This window comes from Sus scrofa, chromosome 2, assembly GCF_000003025.6.
Source record: "Sus scrofa isolate TJ Tabasco breed Duroc chromosome 2, Sscrofa11.1, whole genome shotgun sequence".
Lineage (NCBI taxonomy): Eukaryota > Metazoa > Chordata > Mammalia > Artiodactyla > Suidae > Sus > Sus scrofa.
In genome coordinates this window covers 6,222,922-6,246,336 of record NC_010444.4, presented here as the reverse complement: position 1 = coordinate 6,246,336, position 23,415 = coordinate 6,222,922, and the positions used below count along the sequence as shown (strand labels likewise).

The following is a 23,415-nucleotide window of genomic DNA, read 5'->3' as shown; positions in this document are numbered from 1 at the left end:
GGACCTCACTGTTTATGCATTCTAAATGTCATAGTTGCATCTGCTAACCCTAAATTCCTGGCCTATCCCACTCATATTTTTAATAATGATTTTAGAAATAAGTAATCTTCCATGTCCGCCCCCCCCCCATACCTCTGCACCATGTCTGGAAATACAGCGTTCAGGGTGGGCCACAAGTGATGCAGTCATCAGAAGTTAGAGTTAGTGCAGGAGAGGGTGGTGGGCGTCATGGACGCGTTTTACTGTTCCAGGTAACCTGCCAGCGTGTGCTTCCCAGGAGGTGTGCCTGTAAGCCTTCTTGGTTAGAGCCTGCCTTGGGTTTATATAGAAGCTTACATTTAGACAAAAGCCCTTTTATGTGAAATGGAACAGGAGCAGGCATGGGGGGGGGAGTGGTCCAGGTGAGAATGGCTTATGTTTGCATCTTCTCAAAGCACTGCCCCCCTGCTTCTCATTCTGAGATGCATGTTCTGCCTGGCTTTTCCACGGGGCTGTAGGAGGCAGCGTCCTCTGGGGGGTGCAGTCCTTTGCAGCAGTCGTTTGGTTTTTTCCCATTTCACTTCATGCTGCCTTTAACTCTTTAACTCATGGGTAACTCTTTTCTCTGTCCCTCAGTTTCTCTGTGTTCAAAATTGTTGTCTCCAAGGATGTGGTGAGTTTATGGTCCCTTTTCTTTTTTTTTTTTTTTTTTTTTGCTTTTTATACCTACGGCATATGCAGTTTTCCAGACTAGGGGTCAAATTGGAGCTGCAGCTGCCGGCCCGCACCACAGCTCACGGCAGTGCTCATCTGTGACCTACACTACAGCTCACGGCAACACTGGATCCTTAATCCACTGAACAGGGCCAGGGAGTAAACCCACATCCTCAAGGTACTAGTTGGGTTCATTACTCCTGAGCTGCAGCGGAAGCTCCTATGGTCCTTTTACTTAAATAGGTGTTTGGGCTTGTTCTGCCTAGCTACCTTTCCAGGGTTTATATAGTGGGCATTCCAGCCATGGCCTCTGGGCTTCATCTGAGTGTCTTGTCAGGGACTGGACTGCTACAGTACCAGACAAAATACAGAAAGATCTTACTGTTTCAGAAGCCTGATCTTCATTTGTTTTCCCCTTCTTTTTAGGGCCACATCTACAGCATGTGGAAGTTCCCAGGCTAGAGGCTCAACTGGAGCTGCAGCTGCCAGCCTAGGTCACAATCACAGCAACACCAGATCTGAGCCCAATCTGTGACTTACACCACAGCTCACGGCAACATCGGATCCTTAACCCCTTGCTGGCCAGGGATTGAACCCACGTCCTCATGGATACCAGTTGGGTTCTTGACCCGCTGAGCCACAACGGGAGTTCCCAGAAGCCTGCTCTTTAAGGGAATAGTACCTCCCAGCTCTTTAAGGGACTAGTACTTCCCAGCTGTAGCAAATGGGAAGATGATGAAGTTATCTTTTCTCACTTAATTCAGAGTAAAACCCTAGTCCTTCCGGTGGCCTGCAGGAGCCTCTGGGGGCTCCGTCCCCACCGTTACTAATCTGACCACCTGCCGCTTCTCCATAGGTTGCTCCGTTCTAGTCCCTTGAGCCTCTTGGCGTTTCCTTGGAAATGGCAGGCGTGACCGCCCTCTGTGCACTGCCTCTGCCGGGTAGGTGGTGATTCATTCTCACTCTCCTCCTGTCTCCTCAAGTGTCACCTCCCCATGACGTCTCCCCTGAGCAACCCCCCTCCATCGTTCCTGCTTCTTTTTGTCCATAGCAGGTGCCAACCTCCGACTCACTATGAATTTTCCTCGTATGTTATGTTTATTGCTTACTCTTTCCTCCCCTCTCCCAGCTGGAATGGAAGCTCCAGGAGGGCAAGGATTTTTGCTGACTTGCTTCACTCTTGCATCTCTAGGGGTTACGTTAGGGTCCGCTCCATAGTAAGTGCTTGGTAAACACTGGTTGAATATTTCCAGTGGCAGGGCCACTGAGTTAAACCTTCCGCTTTGAGTCTTCCTTGTATTCGATTGTTTCTATCATAACCTCCTTGACCCTAGAGATAACCTGTTACCCCTTGGTGAGCAAAGATGAAAACATCGTCTCTTGGTTCTGCTCTGACATAACGAAGTTAGTCTGGAGAGGCCAAGGGAATGTTTCGACATGAGTCCAGAAAACGCAAGCCTTACAGTCATCTAGCTGACAGCGTGTGACTCTTGAGTCTGCCACAGCCAGCTTGCTCAGTATCTTGCATGTCCTGTCCTAGTCTCCCACTTAGGAGACATCCAAGTTTAGCTTCAGAGGACTCGTGCTGACCTTGCCCGATGTCCTGCATGTGGCACCAGCTCTTAACCTGCTGCTAAGGAGCTCCATCCTTACACCTCCACAGCTGCCAGCGAGACCCGCGGGACACTCATTTTCCAGTTTGCGAGCTGTGTGCGCGCAGGCCGCCGTCACCGACTGCCGCGCACTGAGCAGCCTAACCTGACCACCCGCGCTTTCTCACAGTTCTGGAGACGAGAGGTCTCCGATGAGGGTGCCGGCCGGGTTGGTTTGGGGTAAGACCTCTCTTGCTGGAGAGCGCCCCCCTCTCACGGTGTCTCACGTGGCCTTTCTTCCGTGTGCGCGAGGAGACAAGGAGATGGACCTTTGGTGTCTCTTACTCTTTTTTTCTTTTTTCTTTTTGGGGCTGTTCCCACGGCATATGGAGGTTCCCAGACTAGGGGTGGAATTGGAGCTGTAGCCGCTGGCCTACACCACAGCCACAGCAGTGTAGGATCTGAGCCTCATCTGTGACCTACACCACAGCTCAGGGCAACACCGGACCCTTAACCCACTGAGCGAGGCCAGGGATCGAACCTGTGTCCTCTTGGATACTAGTCGGGTTCGCTAACCGCTGAGCTGCCATGGGAACTCCTGGTGTCTCTTACTCTTGTTGGATTAGGGCCCCCCTTTATTACCTCATTTAACCTTAATTACTACCCCAAAGGCCTTGTCGACAAACTGTTGCATTGGAGGTGGGGCTTCAACATATGAATTGGGGGTGGAGGCACAGTTCAGCCCCTGAGTGTCATCTCGTGTACAGGAACAAACAACACGATGCTGCAGGTGCCATGTCGCACACGTGGAGTGGCCTCCAGTGAGTTTTTTGGGCTGGTGTTTATTGAAAACTAACCACGTGCCAAACTCCATGCAGTGGATGTCCTGTACCTGCTGTCACGAAGCCCATGGTTCAGTAGAGGGTGACGAGCACTGTGGCAGGGAGTGTGTCCTCGAGAAGACTGTGTACCATGCTCGCAGGCCCGTCAGCGAATCCGCGTGCAGTTGGGGCGCCAGCGCACCCTGCGATTCCCGGGGTGACTCCGCAGGGCCTTGAGGGGAGGCAGCCCCTCCCGCTCCAGCCTGCTCTCCTCCCTGCCTCCCCATCCAGGCCACCCTGCCTCGCCACCATGCTCCCTCCAGCCCCGCGCCCCCGCCTTTGCCTCCGCGACAGGTGGCCCTGTTACTTCAACGATGAGTGACTTTTTTCCTCCTTCCCAGCTGAAAGTTATGGATTTTTTTTTTTTCCCTAAACTGCTTTCCCTTCGCACATTGGGCTGGACATTGAGTTCTCTGTTCTCGTCTGCGGGCTTTCTGCAGAGGCTCTTCCTGGCGCTCAGCGAAGACCGTTCCCATCAGAGCCAACTCTCTGCCATTAATAAATGACAAAGGAAGTTGTCAGCCAGCGTTGATACGCCACTTACGAAATTGCAATTACTGATGCAGCATTTTGTGAGGTTCTTACTGTGTAAAGGGCACAAGTGATTTGCTAAGTTATGACTCCAGAGAATTCCCCATCTGAGTCAGCCGCTGTTTCTTTTGCCTTCTCTGGAGGATACACATAACAGTAAAGTAAGTTTGTGTTGGTTGCCGTTTATTTTCAACTGAGCTGGCTTTCAACAGGCCTGTTTATGAGAGTGTGACTGATTTCTCTAACAGCATAGACATCAAGGGACCCTGCCTTAGTCACATCAATGCTTCAGGGAGTTGCCGTGGGACACAGCGGGTTAAGAATCCAGCGTTGTCACTCCTGCGGCCTGGGTCGCTGCTGTGGCTCAGGTTTGCTCCCTGGCCCCGGAACTTCCGTATGCTAGAGGCAGGGCCAAACCAAAGCAAAAGCAAAACATCAGGTCTTCAGATGATCAGAATGCACCTATGACTTGCCTTCTTGCTCGTGAGTGTGTGGTAAACTGCCAGAGCTTCTCCCGGACCCTCCTGGTCTTCACAGCTGCCTTCACCTCGGAGCACGCGGCGCAGACACTCAAACAAGTCTGATGGGGCTTCTCTGTGACCTTCTCTTCTCTGTTGATGTTGCTCCTGAGTCTTTGTGTATGATGATTCTGGTCTGGGGGCTGTCAGCTTCCCCTGGCAGGTGACCTCCTGATGAAGTGAGGTGAACTTTTTTCCTGTAGGTTTTATAATTGTGTAGGAGAGCCTTTAAAGAATGTTTTAAATCTTTTTTTTTTTTGGTCTTTTCTAGGGCCGCACCTGCAGCATATGGAGATTCCCAGGCTAGGGGTCGAATCGGAGCTGTAGCCGCCGGCCTACGTCAGAGCCACAGCAACTCAGGATCCAAGCCGCCTCTGGGACCTACACCACAGCTCATGGCAACGCCGGAGCCTTAACTGACTGAGCAAGGCCAGGGATCGAACCCGCAACCTTGTGGCTCCTGGTTGGATTCATTAACCACTGAGCCATGACGGGAACTCCCTCTTTTTTTCTTTTCTATTGTCCTTTCCTTTTATCTTTCTGTTCCAGTTTTGCTGGTTCATTCAGCTGTCTGTTCTTCCGTCCCTCCGCCTAACATTTACTGAACGTTTCCTGGGTGATAGTTGTTGCGGCTCTTCCTTGGTCTTCTTGACTATACCCTGGCCTTAACATTTTTTTTTTTTTTTTTTTTTTTTCTTTTTTGGCTGCCCTGCAGCACATGCAGTTCCTGGGCCAGGGATCAGCTCCAAGCTGCAGTTGTGACCTGTGCCACAGCTATGGCAACACTGGATCCTTTTTAACCCTCTGTGCCCGGCCAGGAATCAAACCTGTGTTCTGGTGCTGCAGAGACACGGTAGATCCCATCGCACCACAGCGGGAGCGCCAATGTATTTATTTTTTTGTTTCTGTATTTTCTTTGTCTTTTCCGTCCTCACATGGAATATTTTCTGATAACTGTGGCAGCTCTCAGTTGTGATTAGTGAGATTAATTTCTTCAGTAATGATGATTCTCTTTTTTACTGGCCTTAGAATTTTACTTGCCTTGTTTGGTAAACAGGTCTATCACAAAGGCATCATACAAACAGGAGATGAATGTGATTCTCTTTTTCCTTTCTCATTATTACTATAACTGACTCACGGTACTTCATAGAAATGCAGTATGAGCTGTGCACGTGTTAAGAAACCCAGCTTTATTGCGATGTGATTCACTGATGTGATTCACTTATTTAAAGTGTTCAATCCACTGGTTTTTAGTATATTCTCAGAGACATATGTACTTTAAAATTTTCTAGTAGTTCCTGCTGTGGCACAGTGGGTTAAGAATCTGACTGCAGGAGTTGCCATTGTGGATGGGCGGTAACAAACCCAAGTAGTACCCATCAGGATGCAAGTTCAATCCCTGGCCTCGCTCAGCAGGTTCAGGATCTGGGGTTGCATTGAGCTGTGGTGTAGATTGTAGACATGGCTCGGATCCTGCGTTGCTGTGGCTGCAGCCTCGGCCAGTGGATGCAGCTCTAATTTGACCCCTAGCCTGGAACTTCCAAATGCCGCAGATGTGGCCTTAAAAAAAAAAAAAAAGAATGTGACTATGGTGGCTCGAGTCGCTGTGGAGGTGCAGGTTCAGTCCCTGGCCTGGTGCAGTGGGTTAAAGGATCCAGCGTTGCTGCAACTGTGGCATAGATCACAGCTGCAGCTCGGATCCAGTCTCTGGCCAGGGAGCTTCCATATGCCCATGGGTGTGGCCACTAAAAATTTTTTTTTTTTCCTGTAATAGCCACATAAAAAGGGGGAAAAGAAACAGATGAAATGAACTTTAATAATGTGTTCTCATGTAACTCTCTGCATCTGCAGTAACTGTGATCAACATGAAAGGATTTCCATTGCTTTGGTTTTAAACTTTAAAATCATTAAAGTTAAGTAACAAATTTTAAAATCTTGTGAGTGTTCAGTAACCACATGTGGTCAGCGGTTATAGCCATAGTGGCCCATAGAGCTCTAGAAGGACAGTCTTACTGCAAGGGGACACTGCCTCAGGCCATTAGCATGTTTATTGAAAATGCACATTTCCCGACCGGTGATGAGGCTGTTTGGGAACAGCTGACACGGTTGAGAGCCCGTCTGCTGATTTGCTGTCGGACAGTGAGAGAGGTTGTAAGGGGCAGAGCAAAGTCTTTTCCCGAGTGACTCCAGGAGGATGGAAGCGTTGGCAGAAATTTTCGTGGTTGCTCTGACAGCTTTCCCGTTGTATACACTCATCCTCGCACTCGGATGCGTGTTGCTGACCTTAGGCACCTCTTTGCCATTTCTCGTAAATAACTGTAATTTTGGCTCTTGCATCTGATCTGTCCCATGATGCTTTTCAGTGTTTCCAAGGAGCAAATGAAAGTAGAGTTTTCTCTTTTTCTAGCCTTTCAATCTGCTTTCTTCTGCAGGTTTACTTTTTCCTACAGACGCTTTACCAACTTAAAAGTCATTAAAACCATTTGAAATGGAGTTCCCTGCTGAGGCACAGTGGGTTAAGGACCAGCGCTGGCACAGCTGTGGCGTGGGTCCCAGCTGCGGTTTGGATTCAGTCCCTGGCCCAGGAGCTTGCATATGCCGCAGGTGTTGCCAACAACAGCAACAGCTTGAACGTATGAGTGGTGATAGTGACCTCAGGTACCCCAAGATGTTAGTCGGATAAGTAGTTACTACTATTTGACTATTTGAAGCTAAATAGTTTGCTGAAGTCTGGCACGTTTCTTGAAAGATTAAGTAGAGTTTAACTGTAAGACCCGGCAAGTCGGCTCCTAGACGTTTATCTAAAAGAAACGAAAACACATGTCCATACAAACGCTTGTACCTGACGCTTCACGGCAGCGTTCCTCATGATGCCTAAAAAGTAGCAACACGCCACCTGTCCATCAGCTGACGGGGGATGAATAATCTGTGTGTGTCCAACCTCAAACTCATTTAGAACCGGGAGGTAACGGGGTCCTACTGGACAGCGCAGGGATCTCTGCACCGTCTCTTGGGTTAGAGCGTGTTGGGAGGTAGTATGAAAAAAAAAAAAAAAGAGTGTGTGTGTGTGTGTGTGTGTCTATGGCTGGGTCACTCTGCTGTATGGCAGAAATCGAAGGAACGTTGCAAGTCAACTCTACTTTAAAAACGCTTTAGCAGCGGGGGTATCCCTACCGTACGATGTTGTCTGGCAGTAAGAGTATGAAGTACTGATGTGCTGCTGCTGCGACGTGGGTGAACCTGGGTAACGTTGTGCCACGCGAGAGACGCCTGTCACCTGCTGTCTGGGTCTGTGCGTGCGAAATGTCCTGGAAAGGAAGATCCCCAGAGACAGAAGGCAGACCAGGGGTTGCCTAGGGCTGGTGGCGTTGAAAGAAGATACTGCTAATGCGCAAGGGGTTTCTTTGGGGGCTGATGAAATGCTCTCAACGGGGCTGTGGTGACAGTGGCCCGGCGCTGTGAGCGTCCCGACAGTTGACTGCGGCACCGCCAGGGGAGGAACTGCGAAAGCCTGTCGTTACATAGGGAAGAAGTTGTTTTCCTTTGAAAACAAAAGAGCCGACAGGCAAGAGTTCTCGGTAAAGGGTAGTTCTTGTCCTCTCTACATCATTTTTACCTTCTTTCCTTTCTTCATCCCCCTCAGATAAACATCAAGGGAAATAAAAGCTAAAGCCCCCGGTCTTTTTTATTTTATTTTTTTTTCCCCGTCTTTTTAGGGTCGTATCCATGGCATGTGGAGTTTCCCAGGCTAGGGGTCTAATCGGAGCTGTACCACCGGCCTACGCCAGAGCCACAGCAACGCAGGATCCGAGCCACATCTGCAAACTACACCACAGCTCACGGCAACGCCGGATCCTTAACCCACTGAGCAAGGGCAGGGATCGAACCCGCAACCTCATGGTTCCTAGTCGGATTCGTTAACCACTGCGCTACGACAGGAACTCCTACTTTAGTAATACTTTTTTAAAAATGCAAATCTCGGGGTTGGGGGAGGGAGTTTGGAATTAACACACACACACTACTGTATATAAAATAGATAACCAACAAAGACCTACTGTATAGCACAGGGAACTATACTCAATATTTTATAATAACCTATAAGGGAAAAGAATCTGAAAAAAAAAAGTACGTATAACTGAATCACGTTGCTGTTCTCCTGAAACTAACAGCATTGTATGAACGGTGCGTCCATTAAAAAAAATAAAATGTGGAGTTCCCGTCGTGGTGCAGTGGTTAAGGAATCTGACTAGGAACCATGAGGTTGTGGGTTCGATCCCTGGCCTCGCTCAGTGGGTTAAGGATCTGGCGTTGCCATGAGCTGTGGTGTAGACGAGGCTCAGATCCCGTGTTGCTGTGGCTCTGGCGTAGGCCGGCGGCTACAGCTCCAATTGGACCCCTAGCCTGGGAACCTCCCTATGCCTCGGGAGTGGCTCAAGAAAAGGCAAAAAGACAAAAAAAAAAAAAAAAAAAAAAAAAAAAAGAAAAGCAAATCTGATTATTTCACTCTCCTGCTTAATACCCTCCAATAAAATCCAGCCTTCTGGAGTTCCCACTGTGTCACAGTGCTTTAATGATCTGGGTTGTGTCTGTAGAGGCACTGGTTGGATCCTTGGCCCAGCACAGCGGATTAAGGATCCAGCGTTGCTGAAGCTGTGGTGTAGGTCACAGCTGAGGCTCAGATTCAGTCCCTGGCCCGGGAACTTCTATTTGTCTCAGGTGCAGCCAAAAAAAAAAAAACAAAAAACAACACCTTGGAGTTCTCCTGTGGCACAGTTTTGTCGCTGCTGTGGCTTGGGTCACTGCTGTGGTGGGGGTTCAGTCCCTAGCCTGGGAACTTCCACATGCCGAGAGTGTGGCCAAAAACCTCACACCCAGTCTTCTTGGCCTGTAAGATTGTTGGACTTGGCCTCTGCCTCTCCAGCCCCGTCTCTTCCCCTCCTGCACTGCTTTCGTGTCCCACCGGCCTCCTGCTGCTCGTGGACGAGCTGTCATCTGTCCTTAGGGCCTTTGCACTCGTCGTTCTCTTTGCCTGGGATGCTTTGATCTCAGATAGTCGCAGGCCGTGTCCTTGGTGTCGTGCAGATCCCAGCTCAGATAGGCTTTGCACAACCGCCCGATCTGAATTAGACACACGTGCTTCTAGCCGCTGCTTTCTGAACGGGTTACTTTTACCTTTTTCTGTGACACATCCTTTCTGACATTCTCTTTTTCCCTTTTGTGTATCTCCCCTTCTGCAACCTCTCCCCTCAAAAAAAGATGGTCAGTCTCACCGAAGAGGGATTATACTGTCTTGTCCGTTATAGGATCCTTGGCGCCCATGTGGCCTCTGGCACACGGTAGGTCCTTAGCAGGTGTTTGCCGAAGAAGCGCCTGCTTTTCCGAGGACACACAGGGCCAGGGGAGCCATCGGGGTTGTGGGGGAACTGTGGACAGTGCTGAGGCAGAAAGCGAAAGTGATCAAGAGCTTCTGGGGCCTTGCGTGTTTATCGCAGATTTAGTCGTAATAATTCAGAACTGGAAACACCCCCCATGCCCATCCGCAGATAAGTGGAGAAACAAATTGGGGTCCACCAGTATTATCCGGCCGTAGAAGGGAATGAAGCACTGATTCAGGGTATAACACGGGTGAATCTTGAGAACATTATGCTGAGCAGGAGGAAGCTGGACACAGAAGAGCACTCTTTGGCATTTCAGTTCCATGAAATTCTGGAAAAGACAAATCTCATCTGGAGAAAGTGGTCACTGGGACCCAAGGTGGGACTGGCTTGACCTGAATGGGGCACAGGAAAACCTTTAGGGTTTTGAAAATGTTTTATATCCTCAGCGTGGGGGTAATTGCACAGGTGAATTACTTTGTCAAAATGTATTGAAACATAACATTTAAATGGGTCCATTTAATTAATTCACGTATTTATTAATTTTTATTTTTTGGCCATACCTATGTCATATGGAAGTTCCCGGGGCCAGGGATTGAATCTGAGCCACAGCTGTGGCAACGCCAGATCCGTAACCCACTGCACCGCAGCGGGAACTCTGAAATGGGTCCATTTTATCATATATAGACTAGAGCTCAGTAAAGTTGATGAAGAAAACTTCTGGTGTCTGCGTTTAAGAGCCCTTTGGATTTCTTTTGTCTTGTTTACCTCCCTCCTTCTTAGGTGACTTTTAAATTTCAGGGTCCCCTGGCCGCCTGCTGACTCGTCGGAGCCGTGCTGGCATTTCCGTTCATGACTTAGTACCAACATCCTTGGTCTCTTATCCTCCGTCTCTAGTTGGCAAAGCATCTTCTTCATTGCAGTGCTGTTGGTTGTTTTCAGATATACTGTGGGAACTTGCCATTGAGGCTAGTTGGGTTTCAATTTCAAAGGACAGTTACTTTCAACAGAAATACGGTGTTTCACAGTACAACCAGAAAAGAAAATGCAGCTCCCCTGGCTGGACAGGGAGACATAAGACATGTACATTTTATTTATTTATTTATTTTTGCTTTTTAGGGCCGCACCCATGGCATATGGAGGTTCCCAGGCTGAAACAGAGGCTGTTGCTGCCAGCCTGCTCCAGAGCCACAGCAATGCCAGATCCAATCTGCGTCTGTGACCTACACCACAGCTCACGGCTACGCCAGATCCTTAACCCACTGAGCCAGGCCAGGGATCGAACCCACAACCTCATGGTTCCTAGTCGGATTCGTTTCCTCTGCTCCACAAGGGAAACTCCAAGACATGTACATTTTAAACTCTCGGTTCTTTTCGCCATGATGACTGTGTACCTTGATGATAGCGTAGACTTAGCACTTCAGAAATCTCACACTTTGTGCTTATGGTTTATCCTGTTACTGTCAGTATAGTAGCGGAACTAAAAACCATTTCGAGGTGTGACAGAAGACTGTCTAGTGATCAAACTCTTGCTTTGACATTATGTACTTTAATATCAAGCAAGTTTTCGTCTTTTGTTTTTCTTTTGTTCATAGACTCATCTAGTCCTTTGACTTTTTAAAAAATATACAAGTGATAGATGAATGATGTGAAAAATTTCCCCAAACTCCCACTTTTCTTCCTCTCCCTACACTTAATTACTTTAAGAATTTGGCATGTATTCCAGATCTTTTCTTAAGCATTTAAGTATATATATGTGTACAGGTTCACATAAATATTTTACATAAGCAGAATCACTGTGGGTTGTTCAGTTTGCTCTTTTCCTATAACAAAGGTGTCTTGGAGGTTCTTCCACTTCTGTACTTGGAGGTCTCTCTCAATCTTTTTCATGACTGTGTAGTTTTCCATGGAATTGACAAAACACAGTTTATTTAACTAATTCCACTAAATGGATTGTTTGTTTGTTTGTTTGTTTTGGCTGTGCTGTTATCATTCAGAAGTTCTGGGAATTCCCGTCATGGCTCAGTGGTTAACGAATCCGACTAGGAACCATGAGGTTGCAGGTTCAATCCCTGGCCTTGCTCAGTGGGTTAAGGATCTGGCATTGCCGTGAGCTGTGGTGTAGGGTGCAGATGCGGCTCAGATTCCGCATTGCTGTGGCTCTGGCATAGGCTGGTGGCTACAGCTCCAATTAGACTTCTAGCCTGGGAACTTCCATATGCCACGGGTGTAGCCCTAGAAAAGGCAAAAAGACAGAAAACAAAAACAAAAACAAAACAAAACAAAAAAAGCTTCTGGAGCCAGGGATCAAACCCATGCCACAGCAGCAACCCTAGCTACAGCAGTGACAATGCTGGATCCTTAACCCGTTGAGCTACCAGGGAACTCCTATTTCATTTATTTCTTATTTTCATTTTCACAGGTCAATCAAAAAATGAATTTAGGAGTTCCTATCGTGGCTCAGTGGTTACCGAATCCGACTAGGAACCGTGAGGTTGCAGGTTCGATCCCTGGCCTTGCTCAGTGGGTTAAGGATCTGGCATTGCCGTGAGCTGTGGTGTAGGGTGCAGATGCGGCTCAGATTCTGCGTTGCTGTGGCTCTGGCAGAGGCCGGTGCCACCAGAGTGGCCCAAGAAATGGCAAAAAGTCCCCCCCCCCAAAAAAAATGAGTTTAGACTAAGGTAAATAATTTGTGTTTTTAGGGTTTCCTATTTTCTATTCAGTTCTATGATTATCTGTACTACATTTTCTGCAAAAGCTGCTTGGGGCGAGATGTACCCACTGCTGTGGTAAAGGTGGAACAATGCTGTTTGAAAACCTTACTTTGAAGGAAAAGGTTGAATACAGGTTCTCTGTGGTTGTGGGTTTATATATCATCGTGTCTTCAGGGCTTTCTCTTACGGTTTGATTATAAAGCAGCAGCACTATAGTTACAAAATTATATTACACTTTTTATCTGGCTAGTTCAAAAGAAGTATATACATCTCTGAGGATCGGAACTAGGACAAGACAAGAAACCAGCCGCTGGTTCCAGTGGTTTCTCTAGGTTAATATTTTCCCGTTGAGCGGGAATCAAGTCTCTGTGAAAAATGTTTCCTTCTCCCTTTTCCCAGCTTTCTGGCGTCCTCTATTGATGACCAGCTCTTGCTGGTTTACCAGCACTTGAACTATTAAAAACAAACCCACCGAACCCCCTGTTTCTTCACATTCTCTGGCCCTGTACATAAGAAGATGAACATATATGGATAATTCTGTTGTTTAAGGAGATTTCAAAGGTTACACTTTAAGCAGATGGGTTTGGAAGTCTCAAAATCCTCGTGATATGAGCACGTTTCCTTGGCTTTGCCTTTCAGCCAGCAGTGGGGGTGGGGAGCAGGCTGGGGTTTGTGTGGCCACCCAAGAAGGGCCACACCTGCCTTCCTGTGGGCTTTGCCTGCCTGCTTGTTATGTATGAAACCACCTGAGGACACGCTTGCTTTCTTATTAACTGACCTCACTGTTAACCTCATCTTCCCTCCCCACCTTTCTTTTGCTGGGTTCTGGTTTGCCTTTCCAATTTGTTATTACGCTGTTGATAGGAAGGCATCGCACTTGATTGAAATTATGACATTTCTATGGAGCTTTGAGTGGTCTTGGCTCTGAGCTTCCTTCCTCTTAGGACTTTGTGAGACAAACAGTACAGGTAGCCTGTCATGTCGGAAAGTTTACGTTCTTTTTTTTCCTTTTTCTTTTATTTGCTTTTTAGGTCCACACTCTCAGCGTATGGAGGTTCCCAGGCTAGGGGTGGAATTGGAGCTGTAGCTGCCAGCCTGCACCACAGCCACAGCAACTTGAGATCTAAGCTACGTCTGCAACCTACACCACAGCTCACGGCAACGCCAGACCTTTAGCCTACTGAGCAAGGCCAGGGATCGAACCCGAAACCTCTTGGTTCCTAGTCGGATTCGTTTCTGCTGCGGCACAACAGGAACTCCTGAAAATTTACATCCTTGTGAACCTTTTACTTTGCCGTGAGTAAGATGAAGTTTAAAAAACATGGAGTTCCCATCATGGCTCAGTGGAAACAAATCTGACTAGTATCCATGAGGACTTGGGTTTGATCCCTGGCCTCGCGCAGTGGGTTAAGGATCCGGTGTTGCCATGAGCTGTGGTGTAGGTCGCAGACTCGGCTTGGATCCCACGTTGCTGTGGCTGTGGTGTAGGCCATCGGCTACAGCTCCGATTTGACCCCTAGCCTGGGAACCTCCATATGCTGCGGGCCCTAAAAAGACAATAAATAAATAAATAAATAAATAAAACAAAGAAGACATTTCCTCTATTTAAGAGTTGCCTTGGCAAGACGTTGGAAATCTTAGAAGCTTGTTGTGCAGGAGAGTGTGCCTCTTTGTTGTGAATGAGTTGCCTCTCATTGTTGGTGTGCAACCAGACACCGGCAGCGGGATAGAGAGTGTGCCTGGAAGCAACGCAGCAGGAGCTTCCGAGGCTGAAGGGCGACGTGGAAGGAGGGTCGAGCCAGAGACCTGGCTCAGGGATTTTGCCTAGGGGGCCTTTGGTTTCTTTACCGCCTGTGCTCACTCAGTCGCTGGCTCATCGTGGATGCACGAGGTTGCGTTTACAGAAGGTTTCCAGTGCTGCTAGGAAGTTGTTTGTAAATACGAAGCGCCGTGTATCATCTTGCGTAAGGATGACAGCTTCTGGTAGACCTGCCCTTGACTCCACTCCGAGTGCAGCTTGTCGGAGACAGGAAGTTTATTTACTGGTTCAAGATGTGTCTGTCGGGCAGCGGTTATGTACCAGCATTTTGTAGGTTTTGGAAACAGAGCAGCAGACAAAGTGGGTAAACGTCCCCGCCCTCCTGGAAGTTAGGTTCGAGCTGGGAGCACGTCTTCTAAATCAGAGAGCACAAGTGGAACGCGTGCCGGGTGTTAGACGGTGACAGAGGCCGAGCAGAGAAAATAAAGCAGGGAAAGAAGACAGGAAGTGGCGGGGGAGGCAGAGTGGGCTGGTTCTTAGAGCTGGTTTCCTTTTTAAAACGGCCTGTGTTGAGTTCCGGCTGTGGCGCAGTGGGATAAGAGGCCGACTGCAGCGGCTCAGGTCGCTACGGAGGCTCGGGCTCCATCCCCAGCCTGGCGCCGTGGCTTAAAAGATCCAGCGCTGCCGCAGCTGCCACGCAGATTCAGTCCCTGGCCCGGGAACTTCTGTATGCCGTGGCTGCAGCCATCAAAAATCAAAATAAAACTACATGTGTTATTTTATGTAGTCAAAAAGGTTATTTTAAGAAAGGGTCCCCCAGTGTCTCCAGGCTGCCAGAAGGACCCACGGCACCAAGAAGGTTCGTGATCCAGCAGGAGAGGGCCGTCCGTCCAACCACGTGTGATTAGATGTTTATGTCTTTTTTTATGCTTTGTGTGATAATGATGAGGTAGACTTTTCCATGTTGATGTTCATATTATATCTGGTAATTGTGGCTTTTCAAGTTTTCTATAAGCCCTTAGAAGCCATCATTCTTTTTTTTTTTTTTTTTTTTTGTCTTTTTGCCTTTGCTAGGGCCGCTCCCGCGGCATATGGAGGTTCCCAGGCTAGGGGTCTAATCAGAGCTGTAGCCGCTGGCCTACACCAGAGCCACAGCAACATGAGATCCGAGCCGCATCTGCAACCTACACCATAGCACATGGCAACACCGAATCCTTAATCCACTGAGCAAGGCCAGGGATCGAACCTGCAACCTCATGGTTCCTAGTCGGATTCTTTAACCACTGAGCCACCACGGGAACTCCCATCATTCGTTTTTGAGGCTAGTGTGGTAGGAGAGTAGTTTTTCCATTTGTGCTGCAGAAACCCAGGGTACTCTGAGCCTTTCTGAGGCCCCCAGTGGTCATTTTAAATTTATGCTTGGATCTTTTTCATTCAAATTAGTCCAAAGAAGTTAGATGCCTGGCTCAAGGGAGGTAGACGTACAGAGACCAGATTGAGGGGTCGGTGCATGCTTATGGGGTGTCCACACATGAAAAGCAGGTGAACCACTGATTTAACCCTTTAGGTGTTTGTCATGGAGCCACTGTCAAGGCCTTATGCTGATATCTAGTGTCTTTGGAAAGATAAGAATTTCTGGGCTGCTTCGTCTTTTGCTGCCCTTCTCACCCTTTCCCATTTTGTGGAGGGGGGTGGTGGCATCCATGTCGCCAGGAATACAAATTTGAAAGCAAACAAAAACTGTGCAGATGACATATAGAGGTGACACTTAGGGTAAGTGTCAGGACAGAGATAGGCCCGAGTGTCAGTGAGGACACGAAAGCGGGAGGCCTACCCCAGTGGGGCAGGCGGGGGGGTCCGGGGGGCCTCCTGCAGCCGGGGCTCCAGCACTGAGTCAGGAGGAAGGCCGCAGCCTCGCCTCGCTGCTCACTGCTTCTCCTTTGATCTCTTCTTTTACTTTGGTTTAATGCAGGCGTCAGCAGACGCCTTCTGGTCTACTGTCTGTTTTTCTGGAGCCTGAAAGCTGTAGCTTTTTTAGTTGAAAAAGAAAATCAAAATTAGAATACGATTTCACGACATGTGAAAACTATGTGAAGTTCAAATTTCTGAGTCCAAATACGCACCTTTATTGGAACATCGCCGGGTGCGTTCCTGTGTTGCCCACAGGCGGCCTTTTTTCCTCCCTAGCATGGTGCAGTCGCCTGTTCGCCGCAGAGACTGTAGCCCACAAAGCCTCAGACATTAAGTTTGTCCACTGGTGCTCTAATGCTTTTCATGCCCATCTGAGAGGCAGGAGGCTGATAACATGACGGTGGGAAAGGCCGCATGAGATCCTGTTAGCTTCTGTGAGCTGGTTGTGAGCCATGCGCAGGAAATGTTTGAGGCGTCTCTTGTCCCGTTTCCCTTGAAACCTGACGCATCCACAGCTCAGTGCACAGTGACAGGCATTTACATATGTCCTTCTGGTTTTGTCTATTTTGAATTTAGTTATGGGGAAATTTTTAACATGTCTCAAAAAGAAAGTATCTGAGATGAGTCAAAAAGACTGTAGACTGCGCTTGCCTGAGTGTAGGAAATCTGGATCTCACTCCCAGTTGTGCTGGAAACTGGCCAGAGGACAGCAGGAAAGTCCTTTAACCCCCTAGAGGTCTCTCTAAGCGATAGTGTTGATTGGTGAATAACCCAGATCATCTCTAGGCACCATTCAGCCCAGCAGAGACGCTGCTTGTGAAAGGAGCGCGTACTCTGGCCTCCGACAGACCTGGGTGTGAATCCTGGCTCTGTCGTTTGCTACAGATGACCTTGGGCAGGTGCTCTGAACCCTCTGGGCCTTAGCCAGGGCAGCTGGAAGTGTGGCTCTAGGAAGGGCCTTCTGAGCTCGTGTTCTCACAGCTCCCGGCACTAATCAGTGTTTAATCCGGTGCGGCTATGAACACTATGATCAGCCTGTGAGCCCTTTACTATATAGGATGAGACATTTTAAACGGCAAAGACCTCCCTGCAGTTTGTTTTAATGACTTATTAATGGCCCATCAGCTGTGACTTAGTACATTTGCATTCTTGCTGATAACAGGCTCCCCCAGACACTGACTTCTTTGAACCAAGACTTTCCCTACCTGATAAACCTTCTGCGCCTGTTTTAACTGGAATTGGCACAGAGAGTGTCTTGCCTTGTCAACACATCCGATGGTAATTTCATTTTACTGTGCTTAGAGCAAGTGATAGTGGGGATTTTGTGCGTCATATCATCTTTCCTCTGTTTTAGCTACTTTCTTTTCTTTCCACCCATTCTCAATAATTTATTGAGTTGTTTAATAATTTTAATTCTCCTAAGGTAGTTTGTTTTGTTTGGGTTTTTTTTATGGCTGCACCCGCGGCATATGGAGGTTCCCGGGCTAGGGGTGGAATCAGAGCTGCAGCTGCTGGCCTACACCACAGCCACAGCAACGCTAGGTCCTGAACCCACTGAGCAAGGCCAGGGATCGAACCCACAACCTCATGGATACTAGTCAGGTTTGTAACCCACTGAGCCACAACAGGAACGCCAAGGTTAGTTTTGATGAGGAGACTTAGACGGAGAAGTTCTAATATTTGCTTAGCATTATTTTTGTTGATTTAGAGGTAACATAATTTTAGAGACAGTATTGGGTTGTCAGGACACCGCACTTTCTGTCTTTGAATCATTTTCTTCTTTGTTTATGAAAGTCTATTGAATATTAATTATATACTTTATTTCAAGCAAACTCAATGTTATGAAATATTTGTGCTTATGATTTGCTTAATGAAAAAGACACGGGATTCCTCAAATAGCCAGCTTTTCTAGTAGAATCAAGATAATGATTTGAGCTACACACAGCTGTATAAGCGCATGTCCCTGCACAGCATGCTAGACAGGGATTAGGCCGAGGTCAAGAGCACAGGCTTCGGAGTCAGAGAACACAGCTGCAGCTTAGGGCCTGGCTTTGCCTCTTGTGGCCTGTGGGACCGTACTTCCCGCGGGGGTGATGGTCCTCAGGGCGGTGGGAAAGATGAATGTGAAATTCTGCCCAGGAGGTGCTTAGCCTGGTGCCCGACAGGCAGCAAGTGCTTCCGGCACATCCGTTGCTGGTGGATGATTTTAGGGATCAGTACAACGAACTGCTGTCTGTGGCTAGAGACCGGAATCCTGCTGTCTCTCAAGCTTCATTTACTGCTCTCTGATCTCAGACTCCAGCCACAGCGAGCTCGTGGGGCAAGTCCCCTGAAATTCCACGGCCCCCTCCTGCTCTAAATGTGTGCCTGTGATCGTCCGCATCGAACCTCCTTCTCCTCCCTTCTTTTTCTCCGGACTCACTGCTCCTTCAGGGCTCGGCTGGGGGAGTTCTCCTCCAGGAAGCCTGGGGCGGAGGCTTCGGCCCTCGTGCCTCCCCAGAGGCCCGTGCACACCTCTCTCGGCGTCCACACTGCGGTGTGAGGGGCCGTGTACCCGCAGTCTCTCTATCGAAGGGCACTGTGTTCGGCTTCAGAAATGCCGTGTGGTGGTGGACAAGACAGACCTGTTCTCCAGGCAAGTGCATCCTGCACGTTTGGGGAAGACAAATATTTAAATAATCGCGAGCAAGCACAGGGCTTCGGGAGAGCCGTGCACGCAGTGGAACAGCAGCAGCTCTGGACCTCCTGTGGACACGCCGGAGAAGCCTTTTGCTAAGGAAGTGGTGTTTATTTAAGTCGAAACCTGGGAGTCAGCAAGGAAAAAAAAAAGGAAGAGTTCCAGGTAGAGAAACCCGCCTGGGTGGGTGACTTTGGGCCCGTTATTTAGCTTCTCTGGGCATCTGCTTTCTCATTCGTAACAGGGCAGTAGGGTGACTGCCTCCTCGGATTGCGCTGCGCACAAATGCGGTTTCAAGCCCTCGTCTTCGGAGGCCTCTTTCTGCTGGGAAGCGCAGTCAGGTCCCAGAGCCCCATTCCCGGGTCCCGTTTGCTTGTCGAGTTGCCGGGTGTGGGGATCCACTCACCGTGCCTCTCCTGGTAGCGGGCCCTTGCCCTGTCCCAAAGCCCTGCTCGTGTTTTGATGACGAGAGCAGGGTGTTCGCTTTTGCTTCCCTGTTCGTTTGTTTGACGTGTGCAGACCCAGCTGTGCCTCTCGTCGCCTGCCCAGCTCCGGCTGTGCCAAAGCTTTGCGGTCCCTGCGTGTTACAGGTTGGAGTCTTTCGCCTTTGAGGAACAGAGACGCCAACTCAGTGACTTAAACAGGCGGGATTTCAGATAATAGGACGTCTGCAAGGCTGGTTGATGCAGCAGCTCGGGACCCAGGTTCATTTTATGTTCCTGCCCTGCCATGCTCAGAACATCGGCTTGTCCCCGCTGGCGCCCCCGGTCTCAGGTGGTCTGCTGCCGTCCCGCGTGTCACAGATAGCTGCCAGAATCCCCAGCCGAGGAAGAGTGGCTGCCTCTTTCCTTGTCTCTCTCTTCATCGGTGGCCTTTTGGGTCGTTTCCACCTTTTGGCTCTTGTGAGTAAGGCTGGTAGGAGAAAGGAAACCGTGCCAGCTTCATTCAGCCTGCCCGCTCCAGAGGGTGGCGGTGGCCTGTTGGGGGAAAGCACCAGAGTGGGAGTGAGAGTTCCTCGTTCAGGCTTTACTTTGCCCTTGACTGCTAGGAATCAAGGTGTTTCCTTCTGAAACACGTTCGTGAGTCACCATGGGGTTTCCAGCAGAGCACTGCCTGGAACCAGACTCACACCAGACAGGCGGGTCATCCCCGAACAAGCCCATCCCAGCGGAACCAGAAAACTGGGCCTTGCCTTCCTTAATTGGAGCCTGACTTAGAGTCAGATATTGAACTGCAAAGAAAGTATTAGCCATTCAGCAAAAGAATTTAAATTACGGGTCTGTCCATATTTAGCGTTTCTTGCAATCATTTCCACTGTATGTAACACTGAAATCCTTTGTGGTTGTCTGCCGCAGAAATGAATCTTTGACCCGGCAACTTTAAATGTGCTTGACACCCCTGGGACTTTTGAGGATGCTTAATTTAATCTGGGCCGGTCTAGAGGCGGGGGCCGGGGTGAGGGAGAGTGCTCTCCTTTCGTGTGGAAGGTTATGCAGCTTGTCAGCAGAGGCCCGTGCTCCTGGAACTCCTGTTACTAGGCAGTAGTTACAGGCACAGGAAGTATCGTATTCTAACTTGTGTTTCAGGAGGCAGTAGGGAACCAGCCAAGCGCAGAGAGGAGTGGAGGTGACCGGCAAGGAGGGCCCTGCAGCGCTGCAGGTGCTGAGGGTTTTATCAAAGTAGGGGAGAAGGAGAGGCTGCAGTGTTCTGCTGGGGGCTCTGACTTCCTCTGCATGGCTCGCTGACCACATGCCTCTCCAGCAGCCACTGGGGGGTAGGGGCTATAAATTGCCCCTCTCCTTCCGCATCTCATGGGTTATCTCTTTAGTTTAACTGATTCTTATTTGTCTCTTGTGCTAACTTCGTTCTTGTCAAGCAGGGACTTGTCCTGCCAAAGAGAGCAGGAAGGTCACTTGACCGGGCCCTCTGGTTCCTTGTCTAGACAGCGTCCTCGGCCCTGTCCCTCAGGGACTCAGCTTGTTTAGACTCATGAACCTCCCTGAAGGGAAGGAGGAGGCATTAGAGACACACGGAACTCAGCCAGCGTCTCTGAATGACAGTGAATTTTGAGCTCTCATTGTAACTTTCCACTGATCTGCTGTGCGTGTCTCTTCTCTGAGCCTCGTCCTCTGGTTGGTAGCGTGCAGATGTGCTGACCCTGGAGGAAGCTCGTGAAGAACTCATGAGAGAGGCCGGACCTCTGCAAGGGTAGAGCAGAGTCTTTCCAAGGGTCACTGCTGACCGAGTGCCACTGGAGGGGGTCGAGGAGGGGCGTGAGGCTGCACGGCCTCCCTCTGGGGGCTAAACGTAGCTCCTCGCGAGGAGCTGAGACGCGCATAGGGCAGCGCGTGTGCGGCGCGTGGCTTCAGGGCAGCGGTAGGTGGGTGTGATGGATGGACTCACGGGGTCCTCAAAGGCCACGCTTCCCCTGTAGGGACGCTGTGGTCCAGAATCGCTCTGTTAAATGGGGGTCGGTGCCCTCATTTACACTCTTTTAGATTAAGTGACTCTTATTTGCTGTCATAGATACTCTTCAGTTATTTGAGAAAAAGGCTGTGTTTTTCAAAGAGACGAAGAGAATGTGGGACATGGTAGGTGTCTCCTGATAGAGGTCCACAAGCCACCTGTAAAGTAGCCTTGCAGGCTCGAACAGAACCTGAGTTTGTTTAAAAAACAAAAACAAAAAACACCTCTAGACCTTACTATGGATTTAGAGGGAATCCGAGGGACAGAAACACAGTAAATGTTTTTTTAGGGATGCAGTCAGTAAATTCCAAACTACTTTATGGGACAAACTAGTTTCTTCAACAAATAAATAATAAGGGGGGGGAGGATGGAGAGGCCTCCTGTAGATTAAAAAGAGACTTGAGATGAATGAACCAATAGAAATATGTGGATCTGATTCAAACAAAAACAATGCAGGGGAAAATGTGGATACTGGCTGATTATTTTATGGTATTAGGAAGCTTATCGGGAGTTCCCTTTGTGGCTTAGTGGTAACAAACCCGACTAGTATCCATGAGGATGCAGGTTGGATCCCTGGCCCTGCTCAGTGGGTTCAGGATCCGGCCCTGCCACGAGCTATGGTGTAGGTTGCAGACATGGCTCATATCCCACCTTGCTGTGGCTGTGGCATGGGCTGGCAGCTGCACCTCTGATTTGACCCCTAGCCTGGGAACTTCCATATGCTGCGGGTGTGGCCATTAAAAAAAAAAAAAAAAAGAATAAGCTTAATAATTATTTTTAGCTGTGAAAATGGAATTGTGGCTTTTTTTTTAAGACTATCCTTTAGAGATATATACTGAAATATTTACATATGAAGAGGTGTCTGGGATTTGCTTCAAAACAATCCAGGCAGGGTCGTGAGCGGGAGTACAGATGAGACAGGATTGTCATGCATTAAAAACTGTCGAAGCTGAGTGTGGGATAAATCCTGTTCATAAAACTGCTCCACTTCGTGAATGTTTGAAATTGTCCAGATACAAAGTAAACCTTTTTCAAAAACATTAGCAAAGATGTAAAGCTGGGCATCTTGACAGAGGCAGTCAGTCCGTGGCTGCCTGGAGCTGGGTGAATGGGGGCACTTGTTGCAGGGGGGGTACAAGGGAACTTTTGGGGTGACGGCAGTGTTCCATGTCTTGATTGTAGCCCTGGGAGTGCCTACCTTTAAGCTCATCAAACCGTGCATTTAAAATGAGAGCATTTGGGAGTTCCCATTGTGGCTCAGCAGTGAGGAACCCGACTAGTATCCGTGAAGACGCAGGTTCAATCCTGGCCTCGTGCAGTGGGTTAAGGATCTGGCGTTGCCCTGAGCTGTGGTGTAGGTTGCAGACGTGGCTCGGATCTGGTGTGGCTGTGGCTGTGGTGTAGGTGGGCAGCTGCAGCTCTGATTCATCCTCTAGCCTGGGAACTTACACATGCCGCACATGCGGCCCTAGAAGGAAAATAAATAGATAAAATGGGTGCATTTTATTTTATGTAAATTATACTGCAATCAAGTTGAATTAAAAATGAGTAGGAAGGGTTTTCATGTGTAGTATCCATAGTGTCAAATGGTCATTTGAAGGGGTTTGAGGCTTCCTAGCGCTGCCAGGCCACAGGAGTTATCTGACTTGGGCTGTGTCTCTTTCCTCCACTTAAAATTGTCATCATTTCCATTTCTGATTTTTTTTTTTTTTTTTTTTTTTTTGGTCTTTTCTAGGTCCGCACCCGAGGCATATGGAGGTTCTCAGGCCAGGGGTCTAATCGGAGCTGTAGCCCCTGGCCTACACCAGAGCCACAGCAACAGGGGATCCTAGCCGTGTCTGCGACCTACACCCCAGCTCACGGCAACGCTGGATCCTTAACTCACTGAGCAAGGCCAGGGATCAAACCCTCAACCCATGTTTCCTAGTCGGATTCATTAACCACTGAGCCATGACGGAAACTCCTCCCCATTTCTGATTTTTCTGCAACATCTCTGATGTTTCCTTCTAACCATAAAGTGGACTTGAATTTCATGTGTCTGTCATCCAAGGGGATGTGCCTTTTGGTGCTAGAGTGAATGATACCAGAGACATCTAGCCATTTCCTGGGGTCATTCACTGAACACTAGCTGCCTTAGGACAGTCGGGAACTGAGTTGAAAACAGGTAAGTTGCGTTCTAATTGTGATGGTTTTCATCCCGTCTGTCAAGCAGCAAACTGGTCAGCCACTCGGCTTTGATCGCATGTCTTCTTTGCAGCAGTCCCTGCTGCGCTCTTGGTTTGCGGAGGCGAATGTGCT

The 23,415-nt window shown here is 48.8% G+C and overlaps 1 protein-coding gene and 1 long non-coding RNA gene across 2 annotated transcripts in view; both read left to right on the top strand.

Moving 5' to 3' along the window:
* Positions 1–23,415, top strand: part of PACS1 (phosphofurin acidic cluster sorting protein 1) — a 138,965-nt gene that overhangs the window by 30,973 nt on the left and 84,577 nt on the right.
* The window catches only part of LOC106509302, a 39,121-nt gene that overhangs the window by 1,890 nt on the left and 13,816 nt on the right, over positions 1–23,415 (top strand). The window lies entirely within an intron of this gene.